At 46.8% G+C, this 16719-nt stretch overlaps 1 pseudogene; it reads right to left on the bottom strand.

Annotated features, from left to right (window-relative positions):
• Window positions 1–1978: 1978 nt before the first annotated feature.
• LOC123107590 (nucleolar GTP-binding protein 1-like) lies at window positions 1979–10333 on the bottom strand (annotated as a pseudogene).
• Window positions 10334–16719: the final 6386 nt, after the last annotated feature.

Here is a 16719-nt window from a genome sequence, read left to right as displayed (position 1 = left end):
TACTCACGTGTGTTTGTCCGGTTATCCTGAATCAGCTTTGCATGAAGGCCTCCTCACTGCCTTGTATTATTAAAGGTATACTTTATTTATAAAGCAGTGTGAAAGGCTGTTCCAAGAGTTTGCCTTCAATAAAAACATGTTGAAGAGTGGACAATGAGTTCCACAATTATGTCCACTCAATTAACGCACAAAAATGAATAAAATCAAACTTCCTTGCCACATATGTCTTGGTTTCAGTTTTTCTTCCTTTTGAAATTAAAAGTTAAATAGAATAGTTATTTCCTAGTCAAGTATTAATAGCCGTCCGACTCAATATTTCACTTGCAGTTATCGCTAGAAATAGTCTTTTGGCAATAGTCTGAGAAATAACAAAACTGTTATAAAATAAAAAACATATGGCTCAATGTACAATTTTTTTTATCACTCTTACATATTTGATGAACCAGCAGTGAGCTATGTTTTTCTCCGACGGGCATGGCTCTGTCGGAAACAATGTGTTCACCAAGAAAGGACGAAAGACGCAAAACAGCGGGGAAAACTATGGATGTTTGAGTTAGTAGTTTTGCTAATTAAGAATGAATTGGTGAGGAGTGCTTTTGTAATTACTGACGTTGGGGTTGATCACTAGAGTTTTGGCATTAGATAAGCATGGTTTTGCTAGAGGCGGCGAACCCCAGTTTGCCGAAACAGATGGAAGATTTTATATTATGAAACGAAGCGAGTAGTAAAGAGATGTCTGCATACACGTTAGATATTCGTGACTTTGCTAGAGGCGGCGAACGATTATCCGCCAAAAGTATTGAAAAATAGTATATATTCGATGGTAGTCGTAAAGGCATGCCCGTCATCTCCCCATCAGTCAGTGCGTCTAAATCATCAAAACGCAGCCGAGACGAACCTGCCCGTGACCGTGAGGATATATATATATATATATCAGTTGGTGGAGAGTTTGGGAGCAAGTTGACATTGTGCTAACCGTGAGCAACTTGTGTTGGTCTAATTTGTCTGCCCCCTTTTGCGTTCTCTTTTGCATTGATCCATGTTTGTATTTAACTTGATAATGACGTATTGGTTCATGCATGCGTGCTGTCTGTTTAAGCACAAGTATACTAGCAAGGTGCAAGGAGAGTGTAGCCATGCGTGAATACTTGTGAATGAAAATCTAAATAACATGTCAAGAAATTACAACAGAGAAACTGTGAATAAAGTACGTACAAAACTTCTTCCGCATCCAAATATAATTACTGCACCCTTCAGTAGACAGACAACGGCAGAATTCGCAACAATCAACAAAACCATCTCGCTCAATCCGTGTTCAGTTTATAATGGACACATAACAATGGATACTCATCTAAACCATCTCGCACCATTGCATCTCAGAAAGGGTAAAAACACAACTGAAACAATCAAGTACTCGCAAGTAGCAACATACTACGTATTTCAGTGAAGGTAGAACAACCAGGCCGTTAGATTACATTAACACCACTCCGCACTAGTGCATATAATAAACCAAAGGTACCTACCATACAGTTCAGCGACGACATAGTCTAACAAATACGAACGATGCGTAAAAGAGAACAAAAGCCAGATAAAACTTAAAATCCAGACAGTTCTATCTCCTCTTTGACCCCCAGTCCAGGAAATAACAGTTCCTGCATCACAAGGAGAAAATGAAGACTTGAGCTTCAACATACAATAAACATGTGTATGTAGCTCGAGCAATCTTCGCAAGCCATCTACAGTGCTTGCATCACCGATCTCCACTTTATGATGATAGCGGGGTTTTTTAGTTACTGACAAAATTACTAAATCCAATTCGATAGTGCAGTACGATACGTCAGCTACTCTCAGCTCCCTACAGCACAACCCTATCCACATACAAAAACAATACTTCTATTCATGAACATAGCAATCATGTGAAGCACAATTATCACACCTGATCCAGTGATCGCAAGCAGCAACATCCACATTGACTGGCTTAGCGCCTGCTGGTCTTTCCAATGCCTCGTTTTTCAGAGAAGAGATGCTTCGGTTTCAAGGTGGGGATGACGCGGTCCGCCTCTCCACGGCGACCTCCTTGTTCCTGTTCTTGACAGAGTCCCTCGACTTCTTGATGGCCTTCTTCTTTTGAGCAGTGTCCCTAAGCCCATCACCTGGTACGACCTCTTCAATTGGTCGTGATTTGGACCTAGACCTCGACATTGTACGCAGTTTCTTGTCGGAATGCTGGCCATCAACGTCCATGGCGTCATCACCATCAGCTCTGCTCAGTGACCTCTCACGCTTACGGCCTCTTGACTGGTTGCGAAGTCGGTTCACAGCCGCAGTAGGATCAACACCCATGGATGTGAGTTGCCTGCAATCTCTTGGTTGTGAATTTCCTGTCTTTGTCATGCTTCCTTGGAACAATAGGACGGCTCTCTGCAGTACTCTTCTTCATCCTATGCTCTTGGATGAGCATTGCCTTCTTCTTCCTTATCTTACCCAATATCTCACGTTGCTCTTCAGTTAATTCGTCATGTCCATCAATCATGAAAGCATCCTGAGCAGCTTCTTCTTCAAGACGAAGGCCCTCCTCCCTTTCCATTTCTTCACACCTTTCCAAGATATCCGGATCCAGGAAATCAGCAACATTATGCCCATCCAATATTCCAGGGGAAATATCTTCCTTCCATTCATCATTGGCCAATAAGTAATGCTTCTTGAGACTGGCGGAATAGACACCAGCACCTCCATTCTCATTCTCAAGGTCCCTCTCAAGTTTTTTCAAGAACAGCCTGAGGAATGCAAGTAGGCCTATCTCTGTTGTCACGAGGCTTGGGCATAGCAACATGAAACCTATTTAAGCAGTCATTGATCTTCTTTGACTTCATCTTGATCTCCACTCTCTGCTCAAGAAGCCTCTCACATGCAGCATTTTTAACAGCCATCACACCCTCATCCATTAAAGCACTCATACTCAGGAAGGATTTGATTGGAGAAACAGGGATGGAAATTACAGGGGGGGGGGTCTGGGACTAATAGTAGTGGTTCTGGAGGAGAAGGGACTTCGATGGGTAGTGGGAGAGATCTGAATGGCAAGGGAGGATCATTTGGCTCAGGCAGAGGGGAGGACAGCAAGAAAGAACCCAAACTAGAAATAGGGATGTGGGACCTGGCAGTAACTTTGCGGTTACCAATCCAAATATACAGCAAATGGGTGTGCAAGGGGGACAGATGCAGATGGAAGGTGGATTTCCCATGGTGAAAAACACCAATTTCCCCCAGCTGGTGCCTGTTGGGATGGGGCTGGGGCGGTTTGGTTTCTTGCCACAGGAGCAAATGGCGCAACAGTACCAATATTTGTTGTCTAACATGCCTAAGCAGGAAATATTGAAGATGCAAGGGCAAACAAAGGATGAGTGAGGAAAAGAGGCTCCAAAGAAGAAGGAAATAGGAAACAACAGCAAAGATCTTTTTTGTGTCAAATGTAAAGAACAGGGGCACCTCAAGAGTGACTGCAAAAACAAGGTGTTTTGTGTGGTGTGTCAGAGAGCATCACATAGTACTGAAGAATGCACAATTCTGAAGCAAGCTAAACCTGTAGCCAAGTATGTGCGGTATGGAGCCAAAGGTTTGGGATGTCTTTTGGTTCATCTTACAAAATACATTGTTGTTACTGAGCATATAAACCCAATGGCACTTGTCACTGTACAGTCTGGGCAGTTGAATGAAACTATAATTGCATATGGATTTGCTAAGATGTTTGAATGGGGGTGGACATGGAGAGCTAAATTTCAGAGTCCAAAAACCTTTCTGATGAGATTCCCTAGCAAAACCAAATTGGTGGAGCTCAAGAACTTTGGAAAATTTACTCTGTTGGGAACATGAGCAATGGTGGAGGTTGATTTCTGGAGCCCAGATGATAAAGCCAAGGGGAAGCTCCACTCAGTATGGATAAAGATGTGGGGAGTGCCTCATACTTTGAGGCTCTATCTAGGAGTGTGTGAGATTGGATCTGCTTTAGGGCCAGTGGTGGAGGTTGATGTGGAGCACATACACTCCCAAGAAGAAATCAGGGTGAAGGTGGGTGTGAGAGACATGCACAAAATTCTAGCAGGGACTAAGATAACTACTAAGGACTTGTTGTTGTATGACATAAACTTTGAGTTTGATTCAGTTGCTGAACAGGGGTGGTATAAGTTTGACGAGGGAAATAACAGAAAGATATTTGAATATCTGGATCTTGAGAGTTTTGAGTCACAAAGAGAGAATGACATGCAAAAAAGAAGCAAACAAATGGACACTGGAAAATAGAGCATGAACTTGGGAGATCTGGGTCTGAAACAATATGAGCAGGTGGTCCTGAAACCTAGTGAAATCTATCAGACTAATGAAGTTTATAAAAAAGTAAGGAGACAGTTGCAGTTACAGAATTACAAGAGAGGGAAGAGAGTCTGATGATCAGGTTGCAGAAAGCAGAGGAGCTGGCTACCAGGCAGACTGCACAACTGATACTAGAAGAGGAAAAAAGGAAAAAATGGAGTTTATTAGGAAAACTCTTGAGAAAGAGGTTAAAAGACAGCATGAGCTACTCCAGATCAATCTGAAGGGAGGTGATGAGGTGAAGGGGTCACAATCTGGAGATAAAAGTAGCAATGAAGATGAAGAGGTAGAAGCCGTTGATGAGGATATGGGAGTGGAGGACAAACAGGAAGAAGGGGGAGAAATGACAGAGCAAGAATTGATTGACCAGGCCATTGGGCTAGGGTATGTTGAGCCATTGGATTACATAGCCAGTCAAGACACAGACTCTTTCGAGACTAAGATAAAAAAAGCTAGGAAAGGAGAGGCTGTACTGAAAGATGAAGAAGAGGAACTGAGAAGATGTGCTAGACTAAAGGGAAAAGAAGATCGTAACATCACAGAACTGGCCAAGGAAAGAGCAGCAAAGAAAGATAACTATGGTGAGTTACCTTGTGTTGGAAGCTTTCCTAAATCTAATACTCTCCCGCAAAAGGTTGATGAGGGGGTAGGGGTCACACTAGGAAAAAATGCTGAGGTGATTACACATAATCTGGAATTGATAAAAAATGTAGAGCAGGCTAGAATTGACTTGTGGCTGTCTGACTTAAATAAGAAACAGAAACAAGATGTGTTGCTTGAGGAGAATGAGATCATTGATACTAGGGAGCATACCCTAGAAGATCTTCTTGATCAGGGAGATGAGGAGGGGAATAGAAAAGATGATGAGGACTGGAAAATAGTTAGAGGACTTTTCTCAGCAAAGAAGGAGATAAAAAAAGAGAAAACCACCAGAGGTTCTGGGGTGAAAACTGTCTTTGTTGTTAAATTGTTAGAACTTTCTGCTAAGAAAAAGAAACAAAAAATGAGAGGCATCTTTTGGAATATGAGAGGTTTTGGGGGAGACATTAAAAGGAGGTTCCTTAGGGAAATGGTAATGTACATGAAAGTAGACTTTCTGGACCTGCAAGAGACCATGAGACAAGAATTTTCTAGAAATGATCTACAGAAAATCTGTGCTGATAGAGACTTCCACTGGCATTTCACTCCTGCTAGGGGGAAATCTGGTGGACTCTTGTTAGGAGTGAATTACACCACTCTTGATGTGATTTCACAAAGTGAAGGAGACTACCATATTAAAATGACAGTGCAAGATCTAAAAACTAGGTTCATTTGGGACTTGGTGGTGATTTATGGTGATGCTCAACCTGAAAGGAAATCTAAATTCCTGGCTAAGCTGTCTAGAATCTTCCAAACCAGTATAAACCCTATCTTGATATGGGGTGATTTTAACATCATTAGAAAAGCCAGTGAAAAAAATAAACCAGGTTCCCCTGGGCACTGGAGTTTTCTGTTTAATGCTATTTTGGAACAAGATGGAGTTAGAGAGCTCAAGATGAATGTTAGACAATTTACATGGGGTAACAATTTGCCTATACCCACCTTTGAAAAATTCGATAGAATTCTATGTAGTACATAATGGGAAGAGGTATACCCCTTGACCCAAATTACTGCCCTAACTAGAGAGAAATCTGATCATACACCACTTCTTTGGATTCCGGGGACATTCAAAAAGCTGATCCAATATTCAGATTTGAAAATGCCTGGTTTTTACAAGAGGGTATTGACAAGATTATACATGATGTGTGGAATGACACTAGTATAATTGGAGACAGTGTTGACAGGTTGTTGGGGAAATTTAGAATTCTGAGGCCTAAACTGAAAGGCTGGAACAGAAACAAAAATGCTTGGTATATTGAGCTGAAAAAAGACATTTTACTTAAGCTAGATAATATTAATAAACATTGTGAACAAAATGGACTTACTGCTGATGTTAGAAAAGAGCAAATAGAGTAGAGAGCTCAGTTGGACAGATTGTTGCAATAGGAAGAAGCCAAGTGGAAGCAAAGGGCTAAGGTAGATGAATTATTGGAAGGTGACAGCGACACAAAATTCTTCCATGCCAAGGAAAATGGAAGACTTAGGAGAAATAAAATTAACAGGCTTGAGCAGGAGGAAGGGGTGATAGAAGGAGACAAAAATCTGGTGGAATATATAACAAGCTTCTATAAAAACTTGTTTGGTCATCCTGACAATTCTACGATCTCTTTGAATATTGAAAATCAAAGAATGATTCAGGAACGGTATAGAGACATGCTGATCAATGAGTTCTCTTTGGAGGAAATTAAGAATTTAGTGTTTAATATGGCACATAATAAGTCGCCTGGCCCTGATGGATTTACAGCTGAATTCTATCAACATTACTGGGAGTTAGTCAAAAATGGTCTTAAGGCCTTACTAGAAGATTTTGGAAACAAAAAAAATGATATTAGTAGGTTGAATTATGGGATTATTACTTTGGTCCCAAAAAGCAAAGATGCTGCCAAAATACAAAACTTCAGGCCTATTTGCTTGCTGAATGTTTGTTTCAAAATTATTACTAAAGTTCTGATGAACAGATTGAATATAGTGGCAACATATGTCATTTCCCCCGTGCAAACTGCTTTTGTTAAAGGCAGATATATCATGGAGGGGGTCTTGATTCTGCATGAAGCTTTGAATAGCATAAAAAAAGAAACAAGGGGCGTTGCTCTTGAAAATTGATTTTGAAAAAGCTTATGATAAAATTAAATGGTCCTTTCTTTTCCAAATGCTTAAAATGAAAGGATTTCCAGACAAATGGATAGACTGGGTGATGGAAACAATTAGAGGGGGGAAAGTTTGTGTGAAAGTGAATGAAAATCTAGGGAAGTATTTTCCTACTCATAAAGGGCCAAGGCAGGGAGATTCCATGTCACCTCTTAATTTTGACTTGGCGGCTGATGCTTTAGCTATCATGCTTGATAATGCCAGAAAAAATGGCCTAGTTAAAGGGGTGTTGGAAGAATATGCCACAAATGGGATTAACATGTTGCAATATGCAGATGATACCATATTCCTTCTACAAGATGATATAGATAGTGCACATAACCTCAAATATATATTATGCCTTTTTGAGCAGATGTCTGGTCTGAAAATTAATTTTCATAAGAGTGAACTTTTCCTTTTTGGGGAGGCCAAGAACAAAAAGGATGAATATTCTAGGATATTCACTTGCCCCATTGGGACTCTGCCAATGAAACATTTAGGTCTTCCTGTAGATTGTAATAGAATTAGCAACAAGCACTGGAAACCTCCAAAGAGTAAGATGGAGAAAAAAATGTGAAAACTGACAAGGGAGGCTACTTGCTAGTGCTGGAAGGGTTACTTTGATACAATCTTCCTTGACAGGCATTCCATACTTTATGATGTCCTTTTATGGATTATCCATTGGGGTGAATAAGCGAATGGACTTCTTTAGAGCTAGGTTATTGTGGCAAGAAGATGATAAAAAGAAGAAGTATCATCTGGTTAAATGGTCCGATGTCTGCAGACCTAAGGACATGGGTGGTTTGGGGATTAAAAACCTAGCTCTGATGAATAAAACTCTCTTGAGCAGATGGTGGTGGAAAATCTACAACACGGAGGGGCTATGGCAAGAGATTATCTCAAAAAAATATCAAGGATCCAATCTGTTGGAAACTTATCTGTTAAACAAGGTGACTCCCAATTTTGGAAGGAGTTATTAAAACATAGAGACTATTTTACCTCTTTATGCAAATTCATGATAGGAGATGGAGGAAATACCAGGTTCTGGGAAGACTGGTGGATTGGATCTGCTCCACTCTGTAAAAATTTCCCCAGGTTATATACTATTTGTTTTGATAAAAAACGGTTAAAGAATTTTTTTAAAAAGGACTTGATAATACAAGTTTTAGAAGGGCTTTGATTGGGGACTCAAAAGAGCTCTGGGATCATATAAAAGAGGTGTGCAGTTCGGTGATATTGAGAGATGTAAAAGATAAAGTAAGATGGACTTTGACAAAAAAATGGAATTTATACAGTAAAATCCTTATACACACATCTTATAGATAATGGAGTCAAATACCCACACCTATACATGTGGAAAATTAAAATGCCACCTAGAGTCAAAGTCTTTATGTGGCTGGCTCTTAAAAATAGCATTCTCACTAAGGATAACCCGCGGCGTAGGGGTGGAATGGTGATGAAAACTATCCATTCTGTGGAAATAGAGAGAGTGTTAATCATCTGTTTCTAACTTGCTCAGTAGCTAGGCTTTTGTGGAATATTTTGAAATGTACTTTTAACTTAAATGATATACCAGGAGATTTAGAACTGGTGTTTAAGAATTGGACAATTTTTTTTAGGAAAGATGTGATGAGTTTAGTTTTGATAGGAGTCTCGGCTATATGTTGGACAATTTGGAAATTGAGAAATAGTGTTGTTCTTGATAATAACAGGGTAAATGATCCTTGTATACCTGTCAACTTATTACTCAAGAACTTATATGATTGGAATATTTTGCAGAAAAAACCCATAAGAAATAAGATGATGGAGGCAGGTGTGAAGCAGATTGGCGAAGTTGCTGAAGAAGTGTTCAAGGCAGTTCATGGATGGCGTCTTGGGACCCGAAGACTTGTGGGTTAAGCTACAAACCCTCTGGCATTCGTTGCTGTGGTGGACGCTTAATGAGGCTGTTGCTGCTCTGCTTTCACACCGCTCTCTGTTGAGCGCTTGTATGGGGGATGTTTCCAGCTTTGTATGAGATTAAAACTGCTTCTATTCTGCTTTAGTGAACCTTATGTTGCTGGTACTGGGATCGGTTTGAGCCCAGGCCTTAGATCTTCCCCTGGGGATATATTGCTCGGGGGTTTGTGGGGAGGGGAGGGATGGCTCCACTTCCTCCTCGATAAGCAATGCCTGACCTTGGGGGGGTAGTTATGTCAGTTTATCTTTTTTAGCTGTAAGAAAAAAAACTTGGTGATTTCTCTTAATAGAAATCGGAGAGGGAGCTCTCTTTTATAAAAAAAAAAGCTTCATGTCCTCTTCGGAAAGCCCATCAAGCGGCTGCAAATCAGTCTTGTTGCACACAATGACCAGAGGCTTATTCATGAACAAGGATTTAATACTGTGGAAGAGTGCAGCTTGCCGAGCAATAGTTTACCCACAAGACCTAGAGAAGTCCAAGAAGAACAGCACAGCAGCCCTCAAGTGGGCAAGAGCGGTGATACTGCACATTTCTATGATGTTCCAGTCCTCAAAAGGCCGATCAAGGATCCCTGGAGTGTCAATCACTTGGTATCGAAGATATTTGTAATCCGCATGCCCAACAAAAAGGGATTTTGTTGTGAAAGCATAAGGCTGTACATCCACATCCGCCCTTGTAACCATGTTCATGAAAGAGCTCTTCCCAACATTTGGATAGCCACAAATCAAGATAGTACGGGTGTTTGGGTCAACTGATGGAAGCCTGGCCATGTGCTGCCTGATCTGCTCCAGGTATGCCAAACTAGGACTGATACCCTTTAGAACAGTACAGATGCGACCTAATGCAGCTACCTTCAGGCACTTGCACCGGTACAGGGTGTCTCCATACTTGAGCAGCCTCAGATAATCCTTGGAGATCTTTGCAATGATATTGCGAGCCGTATTGATCTGCCCCAAGGAAAGTTTGTAGTGATCCTTGTTGTAGAGCACATGAAAGGAGATCACCATAGAAAGGGTGGATGTCATCCAGTCAGGGGAACTCATCAATGATGGTGGACAGCTTTTCATAGAAGTTCTGCTGAGTATAGCGAACCGTGCGCATATAGAACTGGCAAATGCGGTTGATAGCATAGCCCTTGTGGACAACAGTCGGTGTTTGCCTCTGAGTGCGGGACAAGATTATGTCGATGAAGTCCTTCTCGGGAGGGAAAACAATGATTTTCTTGAAATTATACTGCACCATCTTGCCTGATGTAAGGATTGGCTACTTATTTCTGTAATACAAATGAATGTCATGTCAATCCAATGCAGATAAGCAGGTGAAAAAAACTAATGCAGATAAACAGGTAGAAGCAAATGCAAGAAAGCACAATTTCCAAAAAAACATAGACAGGGAGAAATCTAGCAATCACTGCATAAAATATATCAATCTGTAATCATGCGAAGACTATAGATTCATGCCCAGCATTATCCGTGCATCCTTGTTCCACACAAGGAAAACTTTGATTTATAAAAAAATAGACAAAATGCTAACATCAGTTTCTTTGTTGGCCGTTAAATTTAAGCACAAGTAGTTGCCATCACAACCTGGAGAGCAACTCTGGACCTTAGACATATATATACCTTCATACCAGCAAGCCATATGCCTATACCCCAGTTTCTTTGTTGGCAGTTAAAAATAGTTTAAGCACAAGTATAATCAGTTGCGTCACACCAGGAGACTAACCCAGGCGCTGAACCACTCACACGATTATTACATGGAAGGAAAAACTTGTGTATCTAAGTACTAACAACGCAGCAACATCCTCTCATAGGAGGAAGTGCAACACCACCACTGGATGCTTTCTTTCTCATAGTGTCAAATTCTTGATGGGTTGTACAAAACTATCACAATTAAATGTAAGGAGACAGTAGAAGTAGTTCCAATGTCTGATAATAAGACCGTGCCAGGTTTCTAAATCGGCAGCAGGTAAACTAGTCGGCAACCTTTAATCAATCGGAGAAACATCAAGACGTCGGCAGCAGCTAACTACAACTGCAGCCATCCGCGAGGATCATCACAGGTAGACAACTATGCGAGACGGTCGACACGCGAGAACGAACTAAGAGAGCGGATGGGAAAGTCCAGATACTTACATCGTGAGGCAACGGCGGCGGCTCAGGTAGTCAGGCGGCGGCGGCGGGACTCGACTCAGGGGTGAGAGGGACGGAGAATGCTAGGCCGCTGCGTCTCTCTATGCGTGGGGCGTGCGTGAATAAGGTCGATCGGCGTCTCTAACTGGACTGAGAGTGGGCTGTAAACTCTGGGCCAGAATGTATTGGCTACTTTGGCTAACTGTTTAAATTGCACCCAATTCAGAGGGCTTTTATGTTTCTCCAAAATAAAATCAGAGGGCTTTATTCAGACAAAAGTGTTCCTCGGATAATCAACCAAAAGACTGGCCACCATGAAGCTGGGTGTTTCATCAAGCCAGCTTTTGGTCACGCACCTATTTAAATACAGCACCGATCGAATTTTGTTTAGATAGTAACACAGGAAACATAACTCTTCTTTATCTTTACTCGTTAAAAAACCTAATATTTGATTTATTCAGTGTCAGTTTCGTTCTAGTTTTTGTTTGGTCAGATTTTATGCCCACCCTAAGTGGAGGTTGTGCCCATCTCTGCATTGCGACAGACAGTGAGGAGGAGAAAAGAAGATGGTTTAGAGCACGAGTTTCTTCAGGGCTCTTATGTCCTGACAAATAAGCTTTCTTCTCGGCCCATACAACGGTTACTATCCAACCCATGTATCCCCTGCCCATGGCACTAGAGGCGGCGCTCTAGACTCCAGCATGATTCACCTTGCCAGTGCTATATCTCGTCTACTGCAATATGTAGCACTGGCTCAACTACAACATAGTGAATAGACTTGTGGACAATAGTCGAATGCGGTTACTATAAATAGGACTAGCCACCACCTTACCAAAGGAGGGAGGATCATTCAGACCACCGGATATCACACAAACTCACCAAGCACAAGAACACCTCTCCTCAGGAGGCCGTTCTTCCCCTTGTAACTGTCCATCCTCAGCCCACGAGGCAATCCATCACACCACACTGGAGTAGGGTATTACACCGCAACGGTGACCCGAACCAGTATAAATCTTGTGTCCCTTTGTTCTGCGAGTTCGACGCGCTAAGACTTGAGATTGTGGTGAGGGCGAGAGCTAGAGGAGGAGAGATCTTCGTGCGCACCCCGGTCTTCGAACCTCAAGGGTTTGGCCGAAACCTGAAATCCAACATTTGGCGCGCCAGGTAGGGGTGAGCTAAAGTTTTCCTTCCGCTGATCCGCGTCCCTTCGCTCCACCACACTGGAGTAGGGTATTATACCGCAACGGTGGCCCGGACCAGTATAAATCTTGTGTCCCTTAGTTCTACGGGTTCGACGCGCTAAGAGTTGAGATTGTGGTGAGGGTGAGAGCTAGATGAGGAGAGATCTTCATGCGCACCCCAGTGTTCGAACCTCAAGGGTTTTGCCGGAACCCGAAATCCGTCATTTGGCGCGCCAGGTAGGGCCTCCACCACACCCGTGTCGGATGAGCGCCGAGCCCACGCCGAGCGTCGGGCCGCCCTCGTCGCCCGTGTCGCTCAGACGGCCCCTGTCGGTGGGCCTCCCCGTCATTCTCTGTCCCCTGTTGCCAACGCCGCCGCCGGCCTGGTGGTAAACGAGCAGCAGGCCTCCTTACTGCACCCCTGCATGCGGCGGGACGGCCGCACCGCCACCCCGTTGCTGACTCCGGCGGGCTCGTCGTCTCACGCTCGCCGCCCACCCACAGACACGCAGGCCGCGCTGCTCATAGCACGCGAGCTCCTGCGTTACCGCCCGATCAACGACCTCTACGAGGACTGGTTGGACCGCATCGCCGAGCTCGTCAGCACCGCTGGAGGCTCTTCTGCACCATCCCTCTCGCTGCCTCGCCCACCTCCAGCTGCGGGCGATGTAGCTCACGGAGCGCCTCCGCATCCTCCGCACCAAGATGGCGCCTCGCGCTAAGACGTGCGGCTCATGAAGCGCCTTCACCTCCTCCGTGTCAAGACGGCACCCTCGCCCCAAGACATGCAGTCCCGCGGCGTGACCCACCGTGCCGTGTGCCCGCGCAAAGAAGGAAGCTGGCGAGAGGTTCCCCGACCGCAAGAAAACGCTCCAGCGCTCCTAGAACCACAACAAGACCGCGTGCCACCTGTGGCGGCGGTGCGCGGGCATCAAGGGAAGGCTCCGTCCCTGCAGAGGGCCCTGGTGGCCACAACAGGCTGCCAGGCTCTCGTTCCCGAGCTGCGTAGCATAGTCTGGCCAGGCAAGTTCAAGCCGGACCTTCCTTCACGCTACGACGGCACCCCCGACCCCACAGAGTTCCTGCAGTTTTATGAGCTGAGCATCGAGCCGGCCAACGGCGACGAAAAGGTCATGGCGAACTGGTTTCCCATGGCTCTTAAGGACGGCGCACGCTTGTGGCTCCTGAACCTGCCTCTAGGCTTGATCTCCTCTTGGGGTGAGATGCGCGACCGCTTCGTCGCCAACTTCCAAGGCACACGTGACCAACCTCCGGCCACGGGTGACCTGCGCCGCATCAAGCAACAACCGAGAGAGACCCCTGCAGAAGTACATCCAGCGCTTCAACATCGTGCGTCTCAAGATCCCCAAGGTGACGGACGAGGCCATCATCTCAGCGTTTTCCGATGACGTTCGTGACATCAAGATGAAGGAGGAGCTCGCCATCCATGAGGAGCTGTGCATGACTTTGGAGTTGTTCAACATACCAACCAAGTGTGCAAGAGTTGAGAAGGGGCATCTCTCCCTCCTCGAGCACCCTGCTATAGATCCAGAGAAGAAGAAGGCCAAGGTCAAGGACGTGAAGCGCCAAGGAGTGGCCGTACTCGTGGCAGAGCCAGACACAAAGCACGGCCGGGACCTCCCCGAGTCGTCCAAGGGCGGTCGTACATTCTGCGCCTTGCACAACGTGCGCAGCCACAACACCAATGATTATCAAGATCTCAAGGCCATTCGAGATGGACGCTTCGGTCGACGCCCCGAGCACAGCGACCGGGGCTAAGACCGAGGAAGTGGACTAGGTGGAGGACGTTGGGATGACCGCGGGCCCCGCCAGGAGTGGCGCGACCAGCCTTGCGAGGACCGCTGACAGGACCAGCCTCGTAAGGGTGCCTGAAGGGGCCAGCCTTGCGAGGATCGTCCTCAGGGCAATCCTGGCCTCCCTCCGCTGCTGCCACCGCCAAGGAGGAACGACGACCACCAATAGGACGAAGGGGTTGGGGGCTTCCAGGAGCCGCGCGCCATCGCTTGCATCTTGGGTGGTGCTCAGGCCCCGGCTTCCCAGTGCACCTTCACGCAGTTCTCTTGCGAGGTGAATGCATCCCTTCCTAAGCTTGAGGCCACGCGCCCGCTCAGATGGTCCAAGTACGCCATCACCTTTAGCTCGGCGGACCAACTCAAATGCACAGCAACCGCCACCGTCCTCCCAATGCTTTGTTCACCCGTCATCAGCAATGTCCAAGTCACCAAGACCCTAATCAATGGCGGCGCAGGGCTCAGTGTCCTGTCCGTCGAGACGTTCGACAGCCTTCAAGTACCATACGATCAGCTTCAGCCCACCAAGCCCTTCTCAGGAGTGACTGACGGCTCCACCACCCCGATAGGGCAAGTTTGTCTCCCTGTCACCTTCGGTCAGCGCGACAACTACCACACCGAGCTCGTTGACTTCGACGTCGCCCACATCCGCCTGCCGTATAATGCCATCCTCGGGTACCCAGCGCTAGCCAAATTCATGGCAGTCACCCACCATGGCTACAACGTCCTCAGGATGTCGGGAAGCGGCGGAATCATCACAGTCCCCTGCAAAGAAAGAGACGTGGTGTGCTCTCTCGAGCGGGCCTTCCAAGCCGCAGTAGTCGAAGACCCTGACAGCGCGTGTGTGTAGTACCCTCCTGAGGCCAACCCCAAGAAGAAGAAGCAGCTACTCCGCACTGGGCCTTAGGGGAGTGGCGCCTCTGGCGGCGCCACCTCAGGATCCGCGCCCGTGCTTGGGACGCCTCCCTCCCTCGCATAGGAAGGCGTGCCCGGCGCCCTCCTCGGGCAGGGCTCGGGGGCTCTCTTCTGGAGGGACTCAGACCTGGCTAAGATCACAAGGGAGGCGCTCGGGCACCTCGTGAAGGTGTGCTTAGCGGCACATTTCCCTTAGGAGGGCACCGGGCGAGGAGCGCCCGGCACTCGGGAGTTCATCGTCAAGGCCACTCAGACGGTTCAGGAAGTAAGGGCAATGCGCGGCGACCACCGCCCACCTGGTGTAGGTCCCCACCCGGGCAAGGGTGGTGAGCTCTGCGTCTACGTCGAGATCCCAGGGCTCAACAGGGCCGCGTCTCAGGAGCGCTTCTGGCCTTCGCGTGCTGGTTGGTGTGAGGGTCCACCTCACGGCTATGTGCGCATACCGTTCGGCCTGCCGAGCGCCGCAGCCGCCTTCCAGCGCAATCTACGGAGCATCTTGGCAACCCAGGAAGCCAGGCATCACGTAGTCTTGGCGGAGATGGAGACGGTCCTTAGGAGGCCACCCGAGCCCCCAGAGCCTCCCGAGGCCCAGGGTCTCGACGGCTCATGAGGAGCGACTTCTTCAGCGCGCGCCTTCAGCTACCCCAACACTCCTTCGACAACCAAACCAGGTGACATTTTCCAAGTTCATTTAGCTGGGAGCGCCCCTTGGGCTGCATTATTCCCAGGTCGCATGGGCATGTCTCTATGGCATATATCCACTTGCATTTTTAGTTTACCCTACTCGGGGCGCCCCTCGGGCTGCACCTTCCCCAGGCCGCTTGGGTCCGACCCAGTGGCATGTATTGTTCTTGCATTTACCTCAGCTAGTTTTCTTTCCATGCATAAGCTACCTATCGTCACTACTTGCTTGATTACCGCCCACCGCGGGAGCTGCGCGCCGATCATCTTTCTTCAGGATCCTTCGCATAAGGCTGGGCACGGCGTTTGTGCTCAGGTACGTCCCTACAACATCGATAAATCCAACGGTTGAACTCTGTCTGGCAGGCCGGACCCGTTCACGTCACCTCCTAGGGTCGTTGGTGCTTGGCCTTCTCGTGCGATAACCTCGAGAGATTCGATCAGCATAGGTTCTCTAACCATCTCGCAGGACCACCGCAGTCAACAAGAACCAAGACCAGGCGCAACCCGCCTTGAGGTAGGGCCTCATGAGTCTCGCGCTGGCTCACGAGTGCCCAGACACACCTTGTCTAGCCCTACCATGCAAGCCATGTGTCAGGGCAGGGTTGTACACGCCCTGGGGGCTCTCCGCAGTAGGGAGTCCCCTCCCATGTGCCAGTGGAAGCACCATGCTCCGCGCTGGTAGTCGACACTGCCGAGGAGCGGTTATGCCCGTGCAAGTACGGAAGCACTATGCTCCGCGCTGGTGATAAAAACTAAGGGCGGCCTCACGGTCGTATGAACCTCAGGGAGCCTCCGAGCTCAGTGTCTGGCCTCATCGCAACACCTCCCCTCGGGAGAGTCGCGCGAGGGGGCTGGGCACGGGGGCTGCGCTCGGGTCACGCCCAAGCGTACGCCACCCTGCCAGG

Source organism: Triticum aestivum, chromosome 5A (genome assembly GCF_018294505.1).
Source record: "Triticum aestivum cultivar Chinese Spring chromosome 5A, IWGSC CS RefSeq v2.1, whole genome shotgun sequence".
Classification (NCBI taxonomy): Eukaryota; Viridiplantae; Streptophyta; class Magnoliopsida; order Poales; family Poaceae; genus Triticum; species Triticum aestivum.
The sequence above is the reverse complement of the archived record's forward strand: the minus strand, read 5'-3'. Positions and strand labels throughout refer to the sequence as shown.